We start from the raw sequence: 8,637 nt of genomic DNA on the forward strand, positions 1-8,637 counted from the left end.
ATATACTGACATCAATAGTCATTGATCACACGTATTATAGCATGTCAAATCAAAGTAGCTATAATCAAATTCGTCGGTTAATCAAAATAAGGAGAGCAAAGTATCATTTCAATATCATCAACTAAGATACACAACACCATTAACGGCACGTGTGTCATTGGATGGGGTCATCCCTTAATCATAAGTCTCAGGTTCAAGCCCTGGATATAGAAAAATCTTTGATAGGGAGTGTTTCTCCCCGAATAAGTCTTACGCGGTGCAATTTCGAATTAGTCAGGCTCCAATACGAATAATGGATACTAAATGAAAAAAACAAAAAAACAAAAAATTATTCATCACTAATTTCTTGTTTTCTAGTAGTGTTCGATACCAGCTGGCAAAACACAGCCATTAAGTTTTCCCCATCGTGCCACTTACTAGAGAAGCCACAATATTATTCTGAATATACAACTTAACATGACTTAGGAATGTGCTCCTGTAAAAATATCATAATTTTGACAATTATTTCGTGAAACGTATATAGACATTTTGAATAAATTTTCTGGATATAGCATTATCACTAATATAATTAATTTGCTATCAAGAAAAAATAAAGGTTATACAACTGAGTCACTTTTATGTAACTTAATTTACAATTTTATTATCACCGTCTAATGAATGAAACCGTTGCCAAAAAGCAGTGTTTCATAATCTTTGTGTAACATCTCTGTTTTAATCTTTCCCATAACTTCAAAATGATATTTGTAGTCTGCATGGATAAGTGACAATTTGTTGTAGAAAATGAACAAAGATTCAATTGGTTGCAAGTATTTATTCATTTTCTTTTGTGTCCAAACCTATCATACTAGTTAAGATAAATCTACTAAAAGTTCAATTCCAAGACCTAATTTTACAGGATGGCTATGATCACCGTTGACATAGATACACCAATTGCAACGGTTTATTTTTAGAATCCTTATTTTTTAGTAGTGTGCATTGGAGTTTGACTAATTTGGATTCGCGTATTGCATGATCCATTTCTGGGGACGACATTTCCAATAATTTTGTTTTTTATTTCTATGATTCGAACCCTAGATCTTTAGTTACATATGGAACGATCCCAACTATTTCACCACGACACATATTGTGCATGACTAAAAATATTAAAATTCCTTTTAATGTCTATTTTCCATTGCAAAATTATCAGACCACACCCCTAATTTGAGTTGCCATTATTCACTAGTCAATTGCACCATTAATTAAAGAGCACACCTCATCAAGATATCCTAGCTAGTAGGCTCTGTGGCAACTTGTTGCTTCTTAGCATTAACGAAGACTAGAAATCACATGGGCATGCAAAATATGCAGTGAGCCCAAAACCAACTTTCTTTGAGATTTTGACTTGAAACATATACATATTTCTCATGTAGTAGTTCTGATTATTACACAAGTTCCTAAAGTAACAGTCTTTTAATGGAATATGATAGTATATCAAGTGGACAACTTGCCCCTTTTTCTTTAATTATATTCTTTTTGTCATATAACTATATTTTCATATTTTATTGGATCATTGATTTTATTTTAAATCAACCAACCTTCAATTCTACTTTTTTTTCAGATAATTTTTGCACACTTCAAAAGATAGATAAAATAAAACTAAACAAAAGAAACAGTTTCTGTTAAAATAATAATTTATTAATTTAAACAATGCGGACCACAATTATCGTAATAATGAAGCAATTAAATAATTAATTAATATATATTTCGATTACTTTAGTCAATATATATTACTTATTTATTAATAATTTAAGTACTCTTCTAGTCGGAATAAATAATTCATTTATTAACTATTTAGGTTGCTCTTCCGATTACTGTAGTCAAAATTATATGATATTGTCGATTATTGTAGTCGAAAAAGCTACACTTTTAATACATAATATTGTTGTTTATTTGGTATACTGCCTGCTAAATTATACTACCATCCATCCATAAAATTTCAACAATAAAATCATACATCAAATACATTCCTAAACATTCAATTTCGATTCAATATAATTGAATCTAAAAGTTCAAGCATCATCAAAATCAAAGTCTAATAAGTATGCAGTTGTTATTCAAAATGGAAGTAAATAGTTTAAAACAAGTCTAAATATCATTAAAAATGTCTAAACAGCCAGAACACAATCTACACTTCATTAGAGTCAGCCATATGTTTCTCCATGAACTTTTGCACTTAAGCAAAGTTAGCTTCAGCTGTCTGAAGTTGTAAGTCATGTCAGCTCTACAATTTGTCTTCTCATTATTTTCATTTCTTTCGAAGATTAAGAAGTAGAAGCATCAGAAAATAATGGTGATGGATGACATGAGGAAGGTTGTACTCCAAGCCCGTAAACTCTACCTTTCTTCTCATCACCTCTTTCCACATTTATCCATATTAAAGTAATATCGCCATATGATAGTTGGTTTTTGGAAGCTTCAGAAGTAGGTTGTGTTTGTGTCATTCTTTCAAGACTCATTGAAATTCAAACTGAGATAAATGTATAAATAAACGTCATCAGAAAGACAGCAAAAGGAGCAATTAGGATCCATTTGTTCTTAGAGCTATTTACTCGGTTAGCAACCAACTGCCATATCTGATAGAAGATAGTGGAAGCAAAGAAGATAAGGAATAAAAACAGTTAGACATTTGATCAGAATTATCAAATACCTTCTTTTTTTTCTTATGCGTCTCCTCAGTAGGTAACAGAAAGGGAGGGATTGTTGTAGACACCTCTTCATCTTTTAACTTTTTCTGCACAATTAATAAATAAGAGTTAGATAAAGTTCAATCGCATTTAGTTAAAAGTAGAGAAAATCAATCAAAAAATTACCACCATTTTTTGCCGGAGGTCTAAGCTGTCTTTGCTCACTCAGATTTCTTCTTAAATTCTGAAGTGTTCCATTGCTCCAAAAATTTAACCCATAAGCTAAATATTCTCAATGATACATTATAAGCTAAATATGCACAAGTATACGTTAGACAGTAACACAATCAGCTATGTGTAATGTGGCTACTGTACTACAATGTTACTTGTAAAATTCACTTTCTTTCTTTATCTATTATTATAGTTACTACCAAATCTAGTATTTGTAATGATCCATTTATGTCATTATGGATAAGCCAATGGGGAAGAAAATTGGTCCAGAAGAAGTAGTAACTTAGAAATTTCGGGTTAGGCCAGTCTCAGATGAAATCTGAGTGAGGTGAGATCTAGGACAATTCTGGAATGGATTGGGATTGATGTCTAAGTTTGGATTTAATTTTATGATAGCTATGAAGTTAAGGAATCCATAGGGCCTTTCGGAAGTGCATTCGGGTGAGTAGAACTGCCAGAATCAATTGTGGCGTGAAGGGATTATCTTAGAACGTCAAGGTTTGAGATTGTGTTGCGAAATGAGGGTTTAGAGAAGGAATTCTGAGTTTTTGATTTCGCGCAAGACACTATATCAGGAAAAATCCCGCTATAGCGGGCTGAGGGCTGCTATAACGGGAAAGTCGCAGTGTTTAAGTCAGAAAAGTCCCAACCATTTTTATTTCTGCAACTTCGTTCTTAGAGAGCTAGAGATGACCTATGGCTATTTCTTTTTAGTTCCAACAGCTTCTTCGATAAAGATAAGTTAATCAGTCTTCTAACTTGTAATTCAATTCTTAGACCTTAGAATATATGGAAAGTCTCTTAGGGGAAGGTTTTGACTTGAAATTAATGGCGAAAAAGCCCTAGTTTGGTGAGATGATCTTGAAATTGGCCAAAGGTTAGGATTTTGATATAATCTGAGTATGTTAGGCCATTGTTCATTGATTATTTATATTCTTTGTTTGTTTTAGACCAAGAACAAGCCAAGACATTGAAAAAAGGGAAAACTCTAGTTCTTTAGAGCTGCAAAGCTTGTTTCAAGGTAGGTGATGGTTGTGTTTTTCCTGTTTGTGTTACATGTGCCTGTTAACTACTTCGCTAGTATTGCATGCATGATATATGATTAGGGAAAAAGGAAAGAACATTAATTGAAATGATATTTATGATCAAATTGCATACAATGAATGTATTACTTGGTTGTACAAGTGTGTGTGCTATTCATTATGGTTGTGATTGTGATATGTGTTTGCATGTTAGATCGGATACCACACCAGTACATTTGGATCGAATACCACGCGGATATATTTGGAATGAGTGTCACATCGGTGATAAAGGTAATAAGAGATTCTTGATAAGGGTTTTATCTGTCCTAGTGCTTCTCCTTGGGGTGTTCCTGTTTTGTTTGTGAAGAAAAATGATGGTAACATGAGAATGTGTATAGATTATCGGCAGTTGAATCGGGTCACCATACGGAATAAGTACCCCTTTCCTTTATAGATGATTTATTCAACCAGTTATAGGGTACTTTTATCTTCTCTAAAGTTGATCTAAGGTCGAGCTATCACCAATTAAAGATTAGTCTTGAAGATATACCTAAAACAACATTCAGAACTCGATACGGATATTATGAGTTCTTGGTAACGTCATTTGGATTGGCTAATGTGCCGACATTATTTATGATTTTGATGAATAAGGTGTTTAAATCATTTTTAAATTCCTTTGTGATTGTGTTTATTGATGACATCATGATATATTCTGAGAGTAAGGAAAAATATGCAAATCATGTTCATTGTGTTCTGGGTATCCTAGGGAAACAGAAATTGTATGCTAAATTCTCTAAGTAAGAATTTTTATTGTCTTTGATTGCCTTTTTAGGGCATGTGATTTTGAAGGAAGGAATGATGGTAGATCCCCAAAAGATTGAGGTAGTTAAGAACTGGGTTTGACCTAGTTCTGTGACTGAGGGTAGGAGTTTTGTGGGGCTTGCCAGCTACTATCGACCATTTGTAAAATGTCACGACCCTGTCCCGTCGTGACTGGCACCCACACAACCTTCCAATAAGAGAACCATTAATACAACTCAACTATCATATTCATGAGATACAAGAAGTGTAAACGATTTTGGAAGCAGCTTAAGTCAATAGCAATAAGGCTGAGTTACCATAAACTCAGTAAAATCTAATCAACAACCCCAAAACATGCAGAAATACCTAGGAACTGAAATTCAATCGTACCAAAACTCTAAACAAGTCATCAAGTCTAGGAAAAAGGGGATACAATTCTAAATAAAGTCATTTTAAAGTAAACCAAAATTAAACGTCTAAGTCCCAAAAGAAGGACTAGAAATAAGAAAGTCCACGACAGCCTGAAAAAAATAGCTTACCCTTGAACTCGAACAAGTTTTACTCCTCTAAGTAAGGTATCTTCACAGCCGACTGAATATGTCTTGTACTCAACAAAGATAGAGTAAGTGTAGTATCAGTACACAAAATCAACAGTGTAGTGGTAGGATCACACGACTAGCCAGTAAGCAGAGCATGGACAAGTACACTCGATATAGTAAGCACATATATATAGAATAAGCTTAATCAGTTTCATATCAATCAATACTCAGTAAGACTACAGTTAAACAATCTCAATATCATGCAACTTCACATAAGGGTCCTTGTCACGGCTCAAGCCTAGGGCCTAGATGTGATACGATGAATTAAGTACCCGGAGGCACCTCATCCAAGCCTTTTAGCATTTCATTTAGTTTTTCATTGGTAATCTAATGAAACAAGCAGAAATGTATGGGATAACGAGGCTAAGAAATTCCACATAAAATATGAGTCAAGCCATTGAACATCATACATATTGTTGTCCAACCATACCTTCTACTTTAAAGACTTGGCAGGGGATAACACATGTCCCTAGCTCACCTTCAAGATATAAGTGAAAAGTACCAAAAGTAACTCAAGAGTCTATACAAACATAAACTAGAAATATAGGAGTGTTGTTTCCGAAATATGAAAACTCACCAAATAGTGGTAGCCTTCAACGATCAAACTTAGCCATGGGGAGGAGGTGTGAGCAACGCTGGTTCCTACATGGTGATATCATATAGGCAAAAGTATGTATTAGTACTTTGAATGTACTAAGTATGTGCATATGTTATATGATGAAGAACATTAAGACATTTATAAAAAATATGCATAAGTGAATGCATGCATGAGAAATCATCATATGAAACCTTAAAACATTCATTTTGTGAGAAGATGACTGTAACCGACATTTGAGATCATGTGAGCTATTACATAGAATCCAACATAACCCCTTACGTTGGCACGAGGAGACTACTTGCCGAATAGAACTCTGTCAACTTTAATCTTTTCTTTAACTTTAACTTTAATGACTAATCGTAGATCCACTAGCCTAAACCTACAAGGGCTACTATATTGACGTATAATTAATGCAATATTAGACTTTACTTAAGGACACCTTAAGTCGAGTACCCATCTACATGCTACATTCGGTGCTAGGTCAACCCCACGAAATAACATTTATATATCATATTAACATAAGCAATTATATAACTTTAGACATCAAAACATCATTTGGTGGAATAGCTCATTAAAACATTTCATTTGATTCAAAATGTGAGAATTGTCCTTTCTCATTGAATCCTTTCTTTGGCTAAGAAGCACCTTCATCATCAATTAATCATTTCATATGACTCCCTTAAACATAAACATTTGCTTCATAAACTTTCATTTGAAGTCAAAGCTTTCATTTCAACTTTACTTTAACACAAGAAAAAATAGGTGGGTTCATTTCATTACCTTCAAATACATTTAAAGGATACTTGTATACATGAGAGTGATGGAAATGCATCGAATTAAACATTTTAAAACAACCCACCATATACACTTTAAAACCACTTTCAAGCCTTCAAATAAGAACCTTAACAAATCCATTTTTTCCTGAAATCGAGAGTTATTATACATCAATATAAGTAAATAAACTTCAAATATATCATAATCTATGCATTTAGAGTCATCATGTAAAAGCTCATAAGAATTCATCATTTAGAATTTGAAAATCAAGTTAAGGAAAATATTTGGGCTCCATGGGTGAAACAACCCTTGAATGAAACCCACATACCTAAGAGAAACAAAATCCCTAATGAAGACTGGAGGAGGAATATAGACTTGAAGACGCCTTGAGATAAAATCCTAGCTTGGCTTTAAGTTCTTGGGAAAGTTTGAGAAGAGAGGATTTAAGTGTCTTGAGTTTAAGTGTGAGGAATGAGGGTTTTAGAGGGTTTAGGGTCTTTAGATGAGAGAATCCATCCCTCAAAAAATATCCCTCTTAAAATCTGACTGGAAATGGCTTCATGGGGACTCTTCACGGTCTGTGGTGCTTACTATAGACTGTGGTAGGGTCCTATGGTAGAGGACTTGGAAAAATATTTTAGAAAGACCGCAGGGAAAGTCTCTGAAGTTTCTCCATGGAGCCCCTTCACGGTCCGTGAAGGGCATGACGGGTCGTGAAAGGTGTCCGTGGTATAGGTCCTACACGAGGCCTACAGAGTGACCACCACAGGGATACACCATAATCCATGGAGTATTCCACGATGCGTAATGGTCATCCGTGGCCTTGCCTTGGGGAATTTCCTGAGGGTCTTGGGGAAGGGTCATCACGGAGGGCTTCATGGTCCATGGTGCTCACCACGGTCCGTGGTCCTCCATTTTGGTCCCTTCCCTACAAGTTTGTCTCTAAATCTCTACCATGGTTGCTCACCATGGTCCGTGATGCTTACCACAGCCAGTAGTGGCTTCCATGGTCAACTCCTAGTGCCAATTCTGTAGGTTTTCTGAGATTTTCTCCTTTGTTCCTTGGTTTAGGAACTTTCACATTTCTGAAGTCTTATAGTTCTCTCATGGGACTTGCAAATACTTAATTTATGTCAGAACGTGACACCTGATTTAAGGTTTGTATCAGAACGTGACACCCGATCTAAATATGTTTCAAAATGTGACACTCAATCCAATTATGCAAATCAATCATAGATTACCAACAATAGTCCATATTATATCACCATGAACGGGTTTATCACAGAACAGGCCAGTAAGTGATTATTTCACATATTCGATAACATGATTCCCTATTCATATACTCGTGCAAAAATGAAGCAATTTAACAAGTATATAAAATACATACGAGAAACAAAATCATCACCTACCTCGAATTCAAGCTTCACCACTCTAAGATGTAAGAGCTTTCCTTTTCCAGATTTGTTCCACTTGTTCTTGGTCTAAAAATAGTAAATATCTACAAAGGATCAATATAATGGTCTACTTTAGTCGAATTATAGTATAATTTCCCTCTTAGACCAACCCATGTTCCTAAACCCCACCTAGGGCTAATTTACACCATTTCCACAGGCCAAAACCCTCACACCATGATCACCCATCCTAGTTTATGGGTTTTAGAAATTGAATTCCAGTTTAGGGAGTAGAAATCTTACCTTTGATGTGAGAATCCATGAAAAAGTGATTAAAAGAGCCTTGGGTCGCCTCCTAACATTTAAGAACAGCTTTTGCAGAAGAACATTTCTATGGGGTTTTCCCAACTTAAGTCCCGACTGTCAAGCCACAGCGGGACTATCCCGCTCTGGCAGCCCCGATCGGTGGGTTGCACGGAAATAAAGAGCTCAGATTTTGAGCTCCAAATTTTCATTTCAAAACACACCCCTATCCCATGGCATCTTAAATCATACCAT

The sequence above is a fragment of the Solanum dulcamara genome, chromosome 12, assembly GCF_947179165.1.
Source record: "Solanum dulcamara chromosome 12, daSolDulc1.2, whole genome shotgun sequence".
Taxonomy (NCBI): Eukaryota; Viridiplantae; Streptophyta; class Magnoliopsida; order Solanales; family Solanaceae; genus Solanum; species Solanum dulcamara.